Genomic DNA, 19,142 nt, shown 5'->3' on the forward strand with positions numbered 1-19,142 from the left:
AATTGATGGCCTCCATTAGCAGGTAATGGGTTTCAATCTCAAACCGAACTTGCTTAACTGGCTTATCTCCTGGAAGACAATGGCCTGACCATCTCCTGAATTCCACCAGTTTCGGTTGGGACTGCGTTTTATTGATAGTGTCTCTGAGTTACCTCTTTGGGTATTGTTCCCAGTAATCATGTTAGATGGCGATGACATCAATCGGCCTGCGTTCCCTTCCTCCCAGCCTGTCAGTGTGAGATGGCCATTTGCATATGAATGCACCTTAGTCAGGTTAGCCTGGCTTGCAATCCGATTCCCTAAGCCACTCCCACAAGCGTGCCCAACAGTACAGTTCTTTTCTTGGGGCTTTGGATATAAAATATGATTCATAGAAATGACCAGAAAGCTGGTGCTACAATTGGGAGATTGGTGAATTGGGAGGGTGGTGAATTGGGAGATAGGTGAATTGGGAGATAGGTGAATTGGGAGATAGGTGAATTGGGAGGGTGATGAATTTGGAGATTGGCGAATTGGGAGATTGGCGAATTGGGAGATTGGTGAATTGGGAGATTGGTGAATTGGGAGATTAGTGAATTATGAGGGTGGGGAATTGTGAGATTGGTGAATTGGGAGGGTGGTGAATTGGGAGATTGGTGAATTGGGAGATTGGTGAATTGGTAGGTTGGTGAATTGGGAGATTGGTGAATTGGGAGATTGGTGAATTGGGATGCTGGTGAATTGTGTAAGTGGTTTTCTCAGACGCACCGAAAACACACCTCTTACTACAAGTTCTGGACGATAGGGATTATATGGACAGATCAGACTCGGAAACCCGTTTGACCTCAATCATATTGTGTTTAATAGGATTAACAATAACACTCATAAAAGTACAAAACAATACAACCCTAGCTTGTCCAACAAGCCATACTGTGCTAAATTACCACAGTCTAATAAAAGAACCATCCCGTGAAATAAACGAACACAGGATCCCAGCACTAAACCCCTCCAAGGTTTGGTTGGGACTTACAATCACCCCCTCAGACAGCTAAGTGGTCTCGTGGATGTGTAGGTGCAGGCAATATGCTCACCCCGATTGCCCATTGTCTTGCTTGCAGCTTCTTCCTGTACGTCTTGCTCCTGGTTCCGTACCGCCGACGCGGTATCCAAGTTTCAGTTTGAGTCGAGGTCCATTGATGAGGGATGAAGAGCAGCGCTCAGCTTCTGCCGGTGTTCCGTCGAGCCGAGCCCCATTCGGGAGACTCACTGTAGATTGCTGCTGAGGAGTAGAAAGAGCAGCCCTTGAACGGCTCCTGATATACCCATAACCCATCGCTTTTCCTCCTGCCAATACTGATTGATGCATTGACTCAAGTGATCTGTCTGGGCCCCCCTGTGGCCTGGAGTGACTCATGACCTTTGAAATCTTTGTGAAAAGTGATATTCCATTTCCCTGCTCCCAGGCTTGGCACCTGGAGAGACAATGAGTGCTGATTACTGGATGTCTGTCATTTCCTGAGTTGATGGCCTCCATTAGCAGGTAATGGGTTTCAATCTCAAACTGAACTTGCTTAACTGGCTTGTCTCCTGGAAGACAATGGCCTGGCCATCTCCTGCTTTCCACCAGTTTCGGTTGGGACTGTGTTTTATTGATAGTGTCTCTGAGTTACCTCTTGTGGTATTGTTCCCAGTAATCATATTAGATGGTGATGACGTCAATCAGCCTGGATTCCCTTCCTCCCAGCCTGTCAGTGTGAGATGGCCGTTTGCATATGAATGCACCTTAGTCAGGTTAGCCTGGCTTGCAACCCGATTCCCTAAGCCACTCCCACAAGTGTGCCCAAGAGTACAGTTCTTTTCTTGGGGTTTTGGATATAAAATACGATTCATAAAAATGACCAGAAAGCTGGTGCTACAATGAGGAGATTGGCGAATGGGGAGATTGGCGAATGGGGAGATTGGCGAATTGGGAGATTGGCGAATTGGGAGATAGGTGAATTGGGAGATTGGGAGATTGGTGAATTGGGAGATTGGTGAATTGGGAGATTGGGGAGGGTGATGAATTGGGGGATTGGTGAATTGGGAGATTGGTGAATTGGGAGATTGGTGAATTGGGAGATTGGTGAAGTGGGTGGTGAAATGGGAGGGTGGTGAAATGGGAGGGTGGTGAATTGGGAGGGTGGTGAATTAGGAGATTGGTGAATTGGGAGATTAGTGAATTGGGAGGGTGGCAAATTGGGAGGGCGACGATTTGGGAGGGAGGCATATTGGGAGGTTGGTGAACTGGGAGATGGGTGAATTGGGACATTGGTGAATTGGGAATGTGGCAAATTGGGAGATTGGTGAATTGGGAGGGTGGTGATTTGGGAGATTGGTGAATTGGGATATTGGTGAATTGGGAGGGTGGTGAATTGAGAGTGTGGCGAATTGGGAGATTGGTGAATTTGGAGATTAATGAATTGGTAGATTGGTGAATTGGGAGGGTGGTGAATTGGGAGGGTGGTGAATTGGGCGATTGGTGAATTTGGAGATTAATGAATTGGTAGATTGGTGAATTGGGAGGGTGGTGAATTGGGAGGGTGGTGAATTGGGAGGGTGGTGAATTGGTAGATTGGTGAATTGGTAGATTGGTGAATTGGGAGGGTGGTGAATTGGGAGGGTGGTGAATTGGGAGGGTGGTGAATTGGGAGATTGGTGAATTGGGAGGGTGGTGAATTGGGAGGGTGGTGAATTGGGAGATTGGTGAATTGGGAGGGTGGCGAATTGGGAGATTGGTGATTTGGAAGATTGGTGAATTAGGAGATTGGTGAATTGGGAGAGTGGTGAATTGTGAGGGTGACTTCCGCGGCGGATAATTCAATCTGCTCTCCCGTTGAGCAAGGATCTGCGGTGGCAGCATCAACTAGCAAAATTTACCCCTAAGAAAGGGCCAGATTCATTCCTTATGTACTCCAGAATTTTAATGACAAAAAAAAGTTAACAATTTGACTCATCACTGCTTGACCACTTCTGTCACATTTGCAGTGATAGGCCAAATGTTCTCTCATATTCCTTTGAATAAAGCATCAATTCAGTGCTTAATATGAGCAGTTTACTGACAGAGATACAGCACTTGGATGATAGGTCGAAAGTGAGTAATGTTCTTTCCATGACATGCCAGAAATTTGAAAAGGCCATTACTGACAGCAATGTTTTCTATAACTCATCCTGTGGCATGTTATACAGGGGAATTATTTATAATTTTTAGTGGGGCTGGTTATTTCATGTTTGCAACAGAAATGTTATGATTATGTTGAGCAGGCAGCTCAAATCAATACCGCCTCCTCTCTTTGAAAACAATGGGAGCACGAGTGTGTATTTGATGGTTATCTTGCCCAGGGTAAGATGCATTTTTCCTATCTTCTTGCACTCTGCTCCTATTGTTAGTCAAAGGAAACTTGCACACAAGCACTTTGAAGTTAGATAGATAGCTTTAAACCACAGATGTTAAAAATGCAATTTTATACTGGCTTCCCATTGGAAATACAGGTTACAAGATAAGAGCACAGGTTTCTTCGCATCACAATTTAATTAGTTTTGACGGTGTGATCTGAGCAGGGTTTCACTGAACAGAGAGAAAAAAGAAAAACTGGGGAAAGCTAGAAATCTGAAATACAAACAGAAAATGCTGGAAATAAACAATAAGCCTGTCAGCATCTGTCAGCTTTGCACCCGAAATACTAACCTGTCTTTTTTCCCTTCTCAGACGCCGACAGGCCTTCCGCCTTATTTCTCAGCTTTTTTCTGTTCTTATTTAATTAAATTAGACTTAAGGGGGAAAAAAAGATTCGAAAGTGCTCCTTGTGAATCACAACAAAAGACCCTTGTATAAATAACTGCCTTGCTGGAATAAAAGGAGAAATTTGAAGGTAAATTCAATTGAAACAAAACAAAGCTTTTCATCACCCGCTTGCCAATTAACTCCAACAATTTTAACCCCTCTTTTCCTGAGGGCGTTGACTACTTGCTGGGGTCTGCTTCCATTCCATTGGCACTGGTCATACACTGGTGTCTTGTCCAAGTGGCCATTATTTATGTGTAAGTCTGGACAGTGTGCATTAGGAGGCTGTTTAATCACATAGTCTTCTTCTTCTTCTTAGGCAGTCCCTCGGAACCGAGGATGACTTGCTTCCACACTAAAAATGAGTTCTCAGATGACTGATGAGTCCAATGCGGGACCTACAGTCTCTGTCACAGGTGGGGCAGACGGTGGTTGAAGGGGCGGGTGGGTGGGGTGCTTGGGTTGACGTGCGCTCCTTTCGCTGTTTGCACTTGGCTTCTGCTTGCTCCAGGCGAAGAGACTCGAGGTGTTCGGCACCTTCCCGGATGGTTCTCCTTCACTTTGTGCGGTCTTGGGCCAGGGATTACCAGGTGTCGGTGGGGATGTTGCACTATTTCAAGGAGGCTTTGAGGGTGTCCTTGAAGCATATCCTCTGCCCACTTGGGGCTCTCTTGCCGTGTCGGAGCTCTGAGTAGAGTGCTTGTTTTGGGAGTCTCGTATCGGGCATGCGGACGATATGGTCCATCCATAGCGCCTCACAATGGACTGTCAATCCTGTCATCACCCAAGTGCCATTCCAGTAATGGTCTGTGAGTAGCAATCAGAGGCAAGGAACCCTGGCCATGGGCCCCAACTGTAATGCATTGCTGCTGCCCCATGAGGTTAGCTAATACAGCATAGAGTGCAGATCCAACCTACAACCTTCCTGGTCAGCAGGGCTCAGCTAATCGCAGGATTAACTTGCTGAGACTTTGGGGAGACACCACATTACTTTTCTTTTTAAAAAATTGTTCAAGTATTCTGTGCGTTTGAACCAGCAGGCGGTCTGCAGTGGTCTGTGCATTGCTACATCCCGAATACGCACTGGCGTAGAATGGTGAGACACAGCTTTGATTGCCAAAATTCTGTTGAATTCCTGATCAGTCAACAATATTTTGAATCTAATGGGCCATTTGTTTATAGGCACTGACTAAAGTACACTTGGAACTTTTCACAACATTACCAATAGGACCACAGGGAGTTAGTATTACTGTAGGATAAATTTTGCTCCAGTTAACTGGTAGTGTGGGAGAAGTTGAAGTATCATCATTGCCACCCTGCTTCTCCAAGCCTCTTGACTCCTCAGCATTCATCTGTTATCTAAAATATTTTACCCCTTTTCCCTCCCCCCAAAAATCTTCATAATGTGGAAATTATTGAGCGATCTTATCGCATACTTCTTCTTACATACATATCAAATTCCCATCTCTGCTACTTCAACAGAAGTATTTGCCCAGAGGGGAATTTGTTACAAAAGATTTTAGGGTTCACATGATTTATATCTATCAACAGTAATTTGCAGGCTTCGATATCTTTATAGTCATTCACGCTGTTTTCTCATCGCAATCTGCATATCAGGACATTAACAATTGAATGACATTTAAAAAGTGTCAGCCTTGGCTCAGTGGCAGCACTCTCACCTCTGAGTCAGAAGTCATGGGATCTAAACCCCAATCCAAGACCTGAGCACATAATCAAGGCTGGCACTTCAGTGCAGTACTGAAGGAGTGTGTAACATTTGCATATTGATTTATCATTGGCCCGCAGGCATCTGTAAGGAATACTTATTATGTTCACATGTGATCACATGCTGAGTTGTCATTGGCCTGCAGGCATCTGTAAGGATTGCTATTGTTTAGAAGACCCAGGGGCCCTGACTCCATCTTGTCCACACGATGCTGTGATGATTGAGAAAGCTTACAGACCTGATGCTTCATTAAAGAGTTTAAACTGTAATACTCAGTTGTCCTGCAATTTATTAATTTTTGTACAAAGTGTGCAAAACAAGACATGGTGTCAGAACAGGGATTTGAAATGGACATCGTTGGAGCTCCCTTACCTCAAATGAATTGGGGATCTTTGAACTTACATAGGGAATGGTGCAAGTTCAAGCAACACGTGCAGTTGATGTTCTCGGGCCCGTTGAAAAGCAAAGGGGAGGAAGAAAGATGCAGCTATCTACTCTTGTGGATCGAAGAAAAAGGGAGAGACATTTTTAACACATGGTCTCTCACCGCGGATGAAGCAAAGGTACTGAAAAGTTATTTTGACCGTTTTGAAGAATATTTGATGCCCAAGACAAATACGATATTCGCTAGGTACAAGTTTCAGGAGAAAGTACAAGGAGCTAGTGAGTCGTTTGAACAGTTCGTGACTGAGTTAAAACTGCTGGTAAAAGACTGTGTATATGCAAATAAAGATGAGATGGTCAGAGACCGCATTGTGTTTGGAATATATTCAGCACGGTGGCATAGTGGTTAGCACTGTTGCCTCACAGCGCCAGGGACCCGGGTTCGAATCCGGCCTCAGGTGACTGTCTGTGTGGAGTTTGCACATTCTCCCCGTGTTTGCGTGGGTTTCCGCTCCGGTTTCCTCCCACAGTCCAAAGATGTGCGGGTTAGGTTGATTGGCTGTGATAAATTGACCCTTAGTGTTCGGGGGATTAAATACGTGGGGTTACGGGGATAGGGTGGGATATGTGTTGATGTAGGGGTTACAGGGATCGGGTGGGATATGTGTCGGTGCAGGCTCGATGGGCCGAAATGGCCTCTATCTGCACTGTGGGGTTTCTGTGATTCTGTGATAAAGTGAGAGAGAAACTTTTGAATGTTGGGTCCGGGCTAACGCTGGACAAAACTATGGACATAGCTAGATCGCACGAGATAGCCCAAGCACATTTGAAAACCATAACCGGCACCACGAGCAGCTCAAGTGAACGGACAGTGCACGCAGTTAATAGATACACACCAAAGAACACTGCCCAGAGAGCGCGTTTCAGAACAGAAAAAACAGTGAGAGTTCTAAAAATGGGCGACACAGACATAACACGCTTCAAAAACTATGGATATTGTGGAAACAACTGGCATGGAGAAAAGAAGTACTGCCCTGCCAAAGGAAGACAATGTACTAAATGTGGTAAACGGAACCACTTTGCTAAGGCTTGCAGGACTGTTTTCGGAAAAATAGTACACACAGTGAATGACAGCCAAATGCCAGATAGAGAGCCAAATGCAGAGGATCTGTTTATTGATTCTGTGTTACAGAAAAAACAGATTTCAGGGACTGAGCAAGCCTATGCTGATATTGAGATAGGAAAACAGGGCAAAGAGCTTAAGTTTAAACTAGACACTGGATCTCAGGTTAATGTAATTCCTCTGAGTGAGTATCACAGCTTGAAGGATGAGTGTGAGCTACAGCCCACCTCACGTAGACTGACCGGCTATGGGGGTGAGCAGCTCAATGTAAAAGGCACATGCATGATGAAATGCAAGTACAAAGAAAGTGACATGATATTGGACTTTTACATTGTTGACACTCGAGCACCTCCAGTGCTAGGTCTAAAGGCATGTTTAGACATGGACCTCGTCAAGCTAGTGCTATCATTGACAGCACCAGTTGAGAAGCAGACAGTCAAGGAGGAGTTTGCTGACGTTTTCAAAGGAATCGGACTATTCCCAGGTGAATGCACTATACACCTTGACCCAGCAGCAACCCCTGTGGTTTGCCCACCGAGAAGGATACCCCTTGCTCTACGTAGTCGCCTGAAGGAGGATCTGCAGAGCATGGAGAATACAAAATTCATTGTCCGGGAAACAAAACCGACCGAGTGGGTCAACGCGTTAGTAGTGGTTGACAAGCTACGTACAGGCAAGCTCAGAGTCTGTCTCAACCTCAGAGATTTGAACAAGGCTATCAAACGCCCTCACTACCCTCTATCAACGCTAGATGACATCACACCCAAGCTAGTGGGAGCAGGTTACTTCAGTGTAATGGATGCACGATCAGGATACTGGAGAATCGAGCTCACGGAAGAGTCATCTAAGCTAACAACGTTCATCACACCATTTGGACGCTACCAATTTCTGCGTTTACCATTTGGTCTTATCTCAGCTCAGGATGAATTCCAGCGGAAGATCGACGAAACCTATGAAGGCCTCGACGGAGTAGTCGCAATTGTAGACGACATCCTTATCTATGGCAGGAATAGAGAGGAACATGACAGGAACCTCCGTGCGATGCTACAAAGATCACGGGAGAAAGGTATCCGGCTCAACCCCGAGAAAAGCATAATCGGATCCACCGAGGTTAGTTATTTCGGGCATCGCCTCTCAACTGATGACATTAAGCCGGATCCAGAGAAAATCTCCGCCATCAAGAAGATGGAGCCGCTGAAGAACCGCGCAGAGCTAGAGACAGTACTAGGCATGGTTAACTACTTAGCCAAGTTTGCCCCGAGCCTCTCCGAAATCAACGCACCCATGTGTCAGTTGCTCAAACAATCCAATGAGCTCTTGTGGGACAAACAACATGACATAGCATTTCAGAAAATGAAAGACTTAATCACCAGAGAACCAGGACCGGTTCTTGCCTACTTCGACCCCAACAAAGAGCTCAGACTACAAGTGGACGTGTCAAAGTACGGACTAGGCGCAGTATTACTGCAAGAAGGAAAGCCCATCGGCTACGCTTCCAGATCTCTCTCAGACAGTGAAATCAACTATGCTCAAATCGAGAAAGGGCTATGTGCAATTCTGTTTGGATGTAAGCATTTCCACCAGTATGTCTATGGCTGACAAGTCATTGTGTAATCCGACCACATGCCCCTCGAGTCAATAATGTGGAAACCACTAGCCACAGCCCCACCAAGGCTACAGAGAATGATCCTTCAGCTACAGAAGTATGACTTCACAATCATTCACCATCCAGGCAAGGACATTCCTGTCGCAGACACACTCTCCAGAAAGTCTCTTAGCTACCAGGACTGCAGCCTCAGTGAAGGCATGGATGTGCAGGTGCACATAGTGTACAACAGCTTACCTGTGAGTGACTCAAAACTGAAGGAGATCCAAGCAGGAACAGAGAAAGATACACAACTCACACTGCTGAGCAAAGTCATACATGAAGGATGGCCTGAGGAATGGAGGAAATGCCCTCAGAGCATATCTGAATTCTGGAACCACAGAGACGAACTGTCACAAATCAACGGAATCGTCTTCAAAGGGGAGAAAATCATTATTCCTACCAGTCTCAGAGAAGAGATGTTGACAAAATTCATGCTGGACATATGGGCATGGAAAAATGCAAACAAAGAGCATGTGACATTATGTTTTGGCCCAGAATGTGCAAACACATTGAGGACATTGTTGGAAAATGTTCCATTTGTCTAGAACGCCACCCATCAAATGTCAAAGAGCCCATGATACCTCACCGTATCCCAGACAGGCCCTGGCAGGTCGTGGCAACGGATCTGTTCACATGGAACAACAAGGACTACATAGTGACTGTTGATTACTACAGCAGATTTTTTGAACTGGACAAGCTTCACAGCACCACATCTGCAGCTGTGATCCAGAAGCTAAAGGCAGCCTTTGCCAGGCATGGCATTGTGGAGACTTTAGTCTCAGACAATGGCCCCCAATACAAATCAAATGAGTTCGAGTCGTTTGCCAAGGCATGGGATTTCACACATGTCACATCAAGCCCACATTACCCTCAAAGTAATGGCCTTGCTGAAAAAACTGTCCAGATTGCAAAAACACTCATGGACAAAGCCAAAGCGGACAAGAGACCCTTACATCAGTCTCCTTGAGTACCGCAACACTCCGGTTGACAACTTCAAGTCACCAGCACAGCTGTTGATGAGCCGCAGACTTAGCTCAATCCTTCCAAGCACGAACCAGCAGCTGCAGCCAGAGGTCGTCAGCTGCAAGCAAGTGCATGCAAAATGTGTACAGAGACAGCAACACCAAAAGAGATACTATGACATGTCAGCTAGACTACTGCCGCCGCTGCACAATGGAGAATCTGTCAGAATCCAGGAGCATGACTACTGGAAGCCAGCAGTCGTCTTCCAGCCAGCTGACAATGAGCAATCGTATCACATCCGCACCCCAGAAGGACAGGTGTGGCGCCGCAATCGCAGGCACCTCCTGAACACCAAGGAACAACACCGTCATTCCGACGAGAGGATCAGTTCAACAGAGTGTGATGAACAGAGCAATACACAAAACACATCATACTTACCTGAACTTAAACCTGAACCTGATTTGTTGACCGATTCAGGAGCATGCTCAGTTCCATACCACACAAGGTCGGGACGAGAGGTCAAGCCTAGAGTTATCCTTGATTGTGAACTGTCAAAGGGTGTAGGCGGATCGCTGCCCTAAAAAAAACTGTACATCGTTATTGAAACGTTGAGATGTTTTCAGTGCTAGTTAAATGTTGAGTTTACTTATATGTTGATGCTACTGAGAACATTATGTAGAAGAAAGGTTCAAAAGTAATGCATAACATTTTTCTTTTAAAAGGAAGGGGATGTAACATTTGCATATTGATTTATCATTGGCCCGCAGGCATCTGTAAGGAATACCTATTATATTCATATGTGATCACATGCTGAGTTGTCATTGGCCTGCAGGCATCTGTAAGGACTGCTATTGTTTAGAAGACCCAGGGGCCCTGGCTCCATCTTGTCCACACGGTGCTGTGATGATTGAGAAAGCTTACAGACCTGATGCTTCATTAAAGAGTTTAAACTGTAATACTCCGTTGTCCTGCAATTTATTATTTTTTGTACAAAGTGTGTAAAACAAGACAGAGTGCTACCTTGTTGGAGGTGCCATCATTTAGATGGGATGTTAAACCAAGACCTTTCATGCCTACTGTAAGAGATCCCATGGCATTATTTGAAGAAGATATCCTCCCCAACTTCTAGCCCTCAATCAACACCACCAAAAACAGATGATCTGGTCAATTATCTCATTGCTCTTTGTGGGACATTGCTGTGTTCAAATTATTTGCTGTGCTTACCTACATAACAACAGTAACTATACTTCAAAAGTATTCCATTGAATGTGAAGTGCTTTGGGACATGAATGGTGCTATATAAATACAAGTTTGTTCTTTCTTTCTAAAGGGGCAACGTCATAACAACACAAGAAACCATGGCTTGATTAAAGGTTCATTCAGCCTTTCAAGTCTACTCCTTTCACAGATCATACACAATCCACTTTATCACTGACATCATCAGAATCATATGATCCTCTGAGGAAAACTTCTGTAAATTTCCTCACTGTCCCCATCCCCAAAATTAAGCAAGGTACAGCGCCAAAATATCTACCCAGAGTCACATTCCATGTCACCCCCCCGACCAGATGCCCTTCCTGGAATGGCAGTTCAAAGAATGCCGCCAGATTAGCAGTCATCATATTCCACACAGCGTTCAATAATCTCCATTAGTGCTTATCAATATAACTCTAATCCTCATTCAGGCACTGAGTTCTTTTGGTTGAATGTTTTACCATGTTTTAATCTATGGAAGGCATAATGATCCATTTGATAATGCCACGTCACCAGATGGGAAATATTTCTGTATATTGGGTGACAAAACAAGGTTCAGCTAATGATAACTGTAGCAGGGACAAATGTCCCCATTATAAACACACTTGTATCTTTGATTTTAAGTACTTTTTGGTTAACATAATATTTATGATTCTATATTATTTATTCCTCTCAAAGAGGAATGCTGTTTTCACATTACCATTGAAAACTTGGAAACAGAATATTTCCATTGCCTAAATAGAAATTGAACATCTCAATCCATTTTTAATCAATGCAGATTGTGTTCAGTTCAATTTTAGCTGACTACTCCTGCTAAGTGATACTTTTGCTCAGATAAAACATTTTAAGAGTTACTGCTGATACATATATCAACGTTACTTTACTTCTAAAATTTCAACCCATCATTCCAAGTTAGAAGCAGCAAGAACTAAAACACCCACTCCATAAACCTACCAGGAATCAAATGTTATTCTCCCTCACCCCCACCAGAAAATAACTATCAGGAATTATACCAGCTTCCCATAACAAGGCAACTCCTCACTCACATCACCAAGAATCAGGCGGCACACAACCCCGCCCATAAAAATACCAGTGTCAGTTATTCCCGCTGGAGTTCTCTCGATCGTCTGCCATTGCTTCAGCAGAAGTTCTGTGGAAACCCTGGAGAAATTATGTAAACAGCGTTTATGCCATTTTTCCAGGTTTTTCACATATCTTCCACTGACTTTACAGTGGACGATCAGGAGAAGCTCAGCAGAAATTCAATCCCCAGGTATATTTTTTTTTAATGCGTTTAGAACAGGTCTACTGTTGCTGCTGTTTCCAGCTCCAGACAGCTGATACCTGGTGACTAATAGGAGGTCGCGCTATGAATGCACAGCAAGCTTTTGTTCCTTTGCAAATGCCCAACAACATCTTTATTAAAAGAACAAAGTACATCTCAATGGGCCAGTTTCACATGTTTCTAAATGGTCTTGAAACAGCCCAATTCAGATTGTATCAGCTCCAGTGTTCAGTTCCCCTAACTAACACTCTGGGTATAACTTTTCTATATCAGAATTCAAAGTCTATAGTTGAAGAATAATGTAACATAGCCTTACAAGCACATGCAGGTATTTATTTTTCCCATAAAAACTGACCATTTTCAGTCAGTCCCAGGGTGGAGAATGTGGGGAAATGGGGCGGAGAAGCCTTGAATTGAATCCTCACTCTAAAATTAGCCACAGTTATTTTACCTAGCACCCCCCACCACCCCCCCCCCCCACCCTGAAGGAGCCAGTTCACAATGTCCAGTGCTTGCCCACCACCCACTGTATGTAAGTGATAGCAGGATGATGGGACTCGCTGGACTGTCCCACTTCCTTTATTGCCTACTCCAGCTCCACTTCCCCAAAATAACGCCGGTATAGAAGAGTTATTTAGAGCTCCTTGTCTGCGATTACCAGGCACCATCAATGGTAAGGCCAACTTGTTGCTCCCCTTGTCCTATTCCTCATGTTGAATAATTGAGGCTGGGCTCCCAATCCATTTCGTGTCTCTGCATTTCCGACACTTTTCTCCATTAAGTGTTGACCAATCGCTTTAAGCTGCTGCCTAAATCAGGTCAAGATGCACTGCAGCAACTCGCCAAGGCTTCTTCGGCAGCACCTCCCAAACCCGCGACCTCTTCCACTTAGAAGAACAAGGTCAGCAGGTGCATGGGAACACCGCCACCTCCAAGTTGCCCTCCAAGTCACACACCATCCTGACTTAGAAGTGTATCGTTGATCCTTCATCATCGCTGGGTCAAAATCCTGGAACTCCCTACCTAACAGCACTGTGGGAGTACCTTCACCACGCGGACTGCAGCGGTTTAAGAAGGCGGCTCACCATCACCTTCTCAAGGGCAATTAGGGATGGGCAATAAATGCTGGCCTTGCCAACGACGCCCACATCCCATAAATGATTTTTTTTAAAAAGGTCAACACCAACAGTTGAGCATTTCCTTCCCCGCACTGCAGAGCAGGGATATTACTCGGAACTTGGCCTGCGAACCTGACTGACCCTCGCCCAGAAAAACCAGGATGCGGTCATGATGGGGATGTTCCAGTGAGTGGAAGTCCCACCTGACCCGCTTCCAGCACCGATCCCACCCTTGAGGAAAATCCCTCCATTGCGTGAAATTTTCCACTTAAAATTTTAAAGTTAGTGTAAAGCATCAACTGCATTTTAGAGCGGAAAACAAAATGTTGTATTTTTAAGTGCCCAGCAAACTTATAATGAGAAAAATATTGACAGTAAAAGATGGAAACTTGCATTTCACACAAACTAACACAAGAGTAATGTTGTATCCGTGTGTTAATGGAGACACGGAATGCAGGAGTTGGTTTAACAGGTGTTTACTGAACAAAGTCTGGAGGTGAACTAAAAGATACAAGACGCTATACAGGCTTATATACCCGAGTGGTCACTACCAGTGTTACAGTACACAGGGGCTCTTAAGGTACATACACTACAATTCCTCCCCTTTTAGATAATTAGTACATAACATTTTAAGTAATCATTAATTAACATGTTACAAGAACAATAATCTACACATTTGCTGCAGTTAATCAATTATAAGTCAGTCTCTCTGGAGGCTTCCTGACTCGGTCCGGATAACGCCTCGGTGGTGTCGTAGTTTTCGGTGGTGTAGTAGGTTCTTTTGGCAAGGTCGATTCGGCTTGAATGCCAGCGTCGGGTTCATCTGGTTCCAGTATCACCGGATCGGAGGTAGATACTATGGGTATCTCTGCTTCATCATTAGGCGTATAGAGTTGTGGTGTAGGTTGTCCCTTTTCGGATGACTCTATGATCTGGTCAGCATGGCGCCTTATTATGCTTTCACCAATGTCCACGGTATACATCAGCGGTCCTAGTCATGTGCAAATAGTTCCAGGCTGCCATTTCTCGGTACGGTAGTCCCGGGCCAAAACTTGTTGACCTATCTGGAAGGTTCTAGTTGGCCTTTCATTCATGCCTTGAAATTGTCGGTTCTCTACGTCCCTTCTGATGTTTGGCTTGATCAAATCCAGCCGGCATCTTAGTCTTCTATTGAAAAACATCATGGCGGGAGTTTGGTTTGTAACCACATGTGTTGCATTCCTGTACGCAAACAAGAAGTTATCTACCTTATGTTGTAGATTTATGTCTTCATTACACATGGCCTTTATGGCCTTCTTGAAGGTCTGGACAAACCTTTCAGCTAATCCATTGGTGGCGGGATGGTATGGGGCGGACGTGTAGTGCTTAACCCCATTGTTTTTTAAGAACTTCCTGAATTCTTCAGACACAAATTGTGGTCCATTATCAGAACAGATCTGTTCAGGCAGCCCATTCCTGGCAAATATGGTCCTTAATATTGTGATGGTTTTTTCCGTGGTGGTGGAGGACATCTTTATTACCTCCGGCCACTTGGAGTGTGCATCAACCGCGATTAAGAACATTGAGTCCATAAATGGACCAACAAAGTCGATATGTACCCTTTGCCATGGAGATGGGGGCCACTCCCATGGATGTAGAGGGGCTTGTGGTGGGGCGTTTTGGACCTTCTGGCATCCTAGACAGCTCTTGGTCATTTCTTCGATGTCTCCATCGATACCTGGCCACCACACAAACGCTCTGGCTAGGTTCTTCATTTTCACTCCACCCAGATGCCCCTCATGAAGCTCCTTTAGCACTTTATCCTGGAGTTTGTGTGGAATCACCACTCTGGATCCACACATCAAGGTTCCTCAGCACACTGACAGCTGTTCTCTTCTTTGCGAGAATGCTGGCAACAGTGGTTCGCCATGTGCTGGCCATCCCTTCACCGTTAAATCGTAGACTCGTGAGAGAGTCGGGTCATTTCTCGTTTCCTTTTCAATGGTAGAATTTGTTACTGGTAGACATTCCACTATGGTGGAGTGGAACATCTCCACTGGGTCCACTGTAGGTGCCTCTTCTACCGTTGGCAGCGGTAGGCGCGATAAACCGTCAGCATTCCCATGCTGTTTTGATCCTTTGTATTCTATGTCATATTGGTGTGCCCCTAGGAAAAGGGACCACCTCTGTAGCCTTTGCGCTGTCATAATGGGAACGCCCTTTTTAGGGTTGAATATGGAGACGAGGGGTTGATGGTCAGTCAACAAGGTAAATTTTTGTCCGTGTAGGTAATGGTTGAATTTCTTCACTCCCCACACCAGGCTGAGTGCTTCCCCGTCGATCTGGGCATAGTTACGCTCAGCTGAGTTCAATGAGCGTGACGCAAAAGCTATCGGCCGCTCCGAGCCATCAGGGAATCTATGCGATAATACCGCTCCTACGCCATAAGGGGATGCATCGCATGCCAGTCTGATTGGCAGTGATGGGTTGTAATGAACCAACACTTCCTTGGACGTGATCAAGCCTTTGCATTTATGGAAGGCACGTTTACAGTCTTCGCTCCATTTCCAAATTACTCCCATTTGTAGCAGTGTGTTAAGAGGGTGCAGAACAGTTGACAAGTTCGGTAAAAATTTATGATAGTAATTTATCAATCCCAGGAACGACCTTAATTGTGAGACATTTTCAGGTGCTGGGACTTTTATGACCGCTTCAATTTTTTCAGGTGACTTATGCAACCCTTCTTCGTTAAATATATGGCCACAATATGATATTTGTTTCTGGAAAAATTCGCACTTGGGGCGATTTGCTCATAGGCCCCGTTCTCTCAGCCTAGTGAGCACCTGCTCTAAATTGGCAAGGTGCTCGTTGTCGTTTTCTCCTGTTACAAGGATGTCGTCTAGGTAGCATTGAGTCCCCGGAATCCCTTGCAGGACTTGCTCCATAGCTCTTTGCCAGATAGCTGGAGCTGATGCTACTCCGAAAACCAGTCAATTGTACTGGTACAGGCCTTTGTGTGTCTTTATCGTGAGATACTTTTTAGAGGCCTCCTCAACCTCCATCTGTAGATATGCCTGTGCCAAGTCAATTTTGGTGAAACGTTTCCCTCCGGATAGTGAGGTGAAAATATCTTCTATCCTCGGAAGAGGATACTGTATCGTGTGAAGGACCAGGTTTACAGTCGCCTTGAAGTCCCCACAGATGCGAATTTTTTTCTGTTCTTCAGATTTATCATTATTCAACGTTTTCTTCATGACCGGGACGATGGACGTTGCCCACTCGCTCCAATCTACCTTGGATAACACGCCTGCTTTTTCCAAATTCTCCAGCTCTGCCTCGACTGCTGGACGAATTGCGTATGGCACCGGCCTTGCCTTAAAAAACTTGGGAATTGCCACATCTTCCACTTTTATTGAGGCGGTGATGCCTTTCAAGGTTCCTGGTTCCTGTTGAAACACTTCTTTGGCGTTAACCAAGATGTCTTTTAATCGTTCAGGTATGACGTCATCATCATTTTTTTTCTTACTGGTCACCGTCAGTGCCTGAATGGAGTGCCAGTCTAAACGTATCTTCCTGATCCATTCACGTCCCAACAACGGTGGACCACCATCTTGCAGAACATATAAATACAACTTCTGTATTTCCTTGCCGTTGTATACAACAGGCACCCTTATTTTCCCTCTGGGGTATACTTTCTGCCCCGTATATGTCTTCAAGATAATGGATGTGTCTTTCAAAGGTATATGTGGAAATAGCCGCTCGTAATCCCGTCGACTTATGACGGTCAGAGCTGATCCTGTATCTAGCTCCATTTTAACTGGGGACCCCGCTATCGTGAGGGTAACCCAAATGGTCTGGTAATCTTCTTTGGCAATTACATTATGTAATTTGAGACAGCTTAGTCTCTTGTTTCCGGAGTCACTATCGCTCTTCTGGTCTTCGGAGCTACTGTCCGTCATCATTTGTACCTTTCTGTACTTTTCCTTATTGATTTTTTTTCTGTCAGTGGATTTTTTTTTTCCAGATCGGCATACACGTGCAATGTGTCCCATCTTTCCGCATTGCCTGCATGCTTTGTCCTTGAACCAGCAGTCCCTCTGGTCATGGGTGGATCTGCCGCAGCGATAACATCTCTCGAAACCCCGTGTCATTTCATGGGTGCCGAAGTCCTGTGGCTTTTGCTGTATCTCTGCAGCTCCTCTTGCTGCTGCTTCGTATGATACAGCCACACTGAAAGCCTTGTCCAGTGTCAAATCTTTCTCAGAAAGTAGCCTTTTCTGTGTTCCTTCACTTAGGAGGTCGCAGACGAATTTGTCTCGTAGAGAATCTGCCAGTCCTGCCCCGAATTGGCAGTGCTTTGACAGCTTTCTTAATTCGGTGAGGTAATCAGCGTTACTTTCATTCTTGTGCTGATTCCTCCTGAAGAATTTGAATCGTTCCGCTATCAGCAGCGGTGTTGGGTTTAAGTGCTCCTGTAGGGTATCAACAATCTCCTTAAAATTCTTGTCCATCGGTTTGGCTGGAGTGATTAAGCTTCGTAACAGCCCGTATGTCCTTGCGCCCATCAGATTTAGAAGTACCGATGCCTTTTTATCATCCTCTACTTCATTCGCTGTGCAATATACCTCCACTCTTTCCACATGTGGTCCAATCCTCTATATCACTATTGAAAGCAGTAATATTGCCAGTCTTAGGCATCCTGAAGATCAAAAATGGCGCCTCCCGCGCTTTCCTTTCTTCCCTGCCGAGAAAAAAATGGCGTCTCCCGCGCTTTCCCGCCGCTGCCGCTGCTGACAATGTTGTTCTCCGCGGTTTTTATTTACACAGATATTTTTAATAGTTGGAGACTCGTTCCCGCCGGACTCTCTGGGACTTTTCCCTCCCTCTGCTTGGTCCGAACGCCGACCTGCTTTGCAGTGCCGGCGGTCTCCAGAGTGCTCCACCCTCCGTCTCTGTTTGCCTCCGCCTTCCGACTCGCTGCTCGGCCCCGCTGCAGAGCCACCCGATCGAGCCCCAGCCCGCCGCCCAGGAAGGATTAGTGCAGTACCTGCCACCAGCCCGGCTAGCTGGTGAAACCACAGTTTTTTTTTTCTTCTTTCTTTTTCTTCGACCTTCGTCTGAGGAATCGATCTTCTTGAGGTGCTGCCGAATTGCAGGTAAGTCCGTTTCCAATTCGTCGCCACTGTTGTATCCGTGTGTTAATGGAGACACGGAATGCAGGAGTTGGTTTAACAGGTGTTTACTGAACAAAGTCTGGAGGTGAACTAAAAGATACAAGATGCTATACAGGCTTATATACCCGAGTGGTCACTACCGGTATTACAGTACACAGGGGCTCTTAAAGGTACATACACTACAAGTACATATTGGAGAAATACTCCAATTTCACGTTAAAATAATCTTCATGCAGCGGTGATCACCAAATCATATTGTAAACGCAAACTGGGCTACAGTTCATAGATTAAACACAAAAACTTAAACCTGACCATTTTACAACCACTTGTTAAAATGGTAGCTCACATATGTAGAAGGAACAATGAACAATTTGCCAGTTTGACTTTGGTCATGGCATCTTCTAAGTCTTTGGCTGGGTGTGATGGATTTAGATGTTGCAAATACATCTGTCTTTGAATTTCAACTCGGGAGGGGCAGAAACTGATGTTTTTGAGTGTTAGATCGCTGGTGGCCCAGAAATGGATTTCCTGCTTAGGAACAGTTTTCTCCTTATTAAATCCGTGAATCTTAAGGTATGGTGTTCTTCAATAAATAGACGGAGACTGCAGATCAACAATCAACAGGTGTTTACTGGATGAGGGTAGTCTAATAACTAACAGTACAGATGCCTGCTCAGGGCTTATATACA

At 45.1% G+C, this 19,142-nt stretch overlaps 1 long non-coding RNA gene across 1 annotated transcript in view; it reads right to left on the bottom strand.

The window, feature by feature from the left end:
* Positions 1-828: 828 nt before the first annotated feature.
* Positions 829-19,142, bottom strand: part of LOC147115970 (uncharacterized) — a 358,073-nt gene continuing 339,759 nt past the window's right edge. Inside the window, exon 4 of the long non-coding RNA XR_015078594.1 lies at positions 829-1,255. This is a non-coding gene — a long non-coding RNA (uncharacterized LOC147115970). The remainder of the gene's footprint in view (positions 1,256-19,142) is intronic.

Source organism: Somniosus microcephalus, chromosome 6 (genome assembly GCF_052327205.1).
Source record: "Somniosus microcephalus isolate GS21.2 chromosome 6, FLI_Smic_1.0, whole genome shotgun sequence".
NCBI classification, from domain to species: Eukaryota; Metazoa; Chordata; class Chondrichthyes; order Squaliformes; family Somniosidae; genus Somniosus; species Somniosus microcephalus.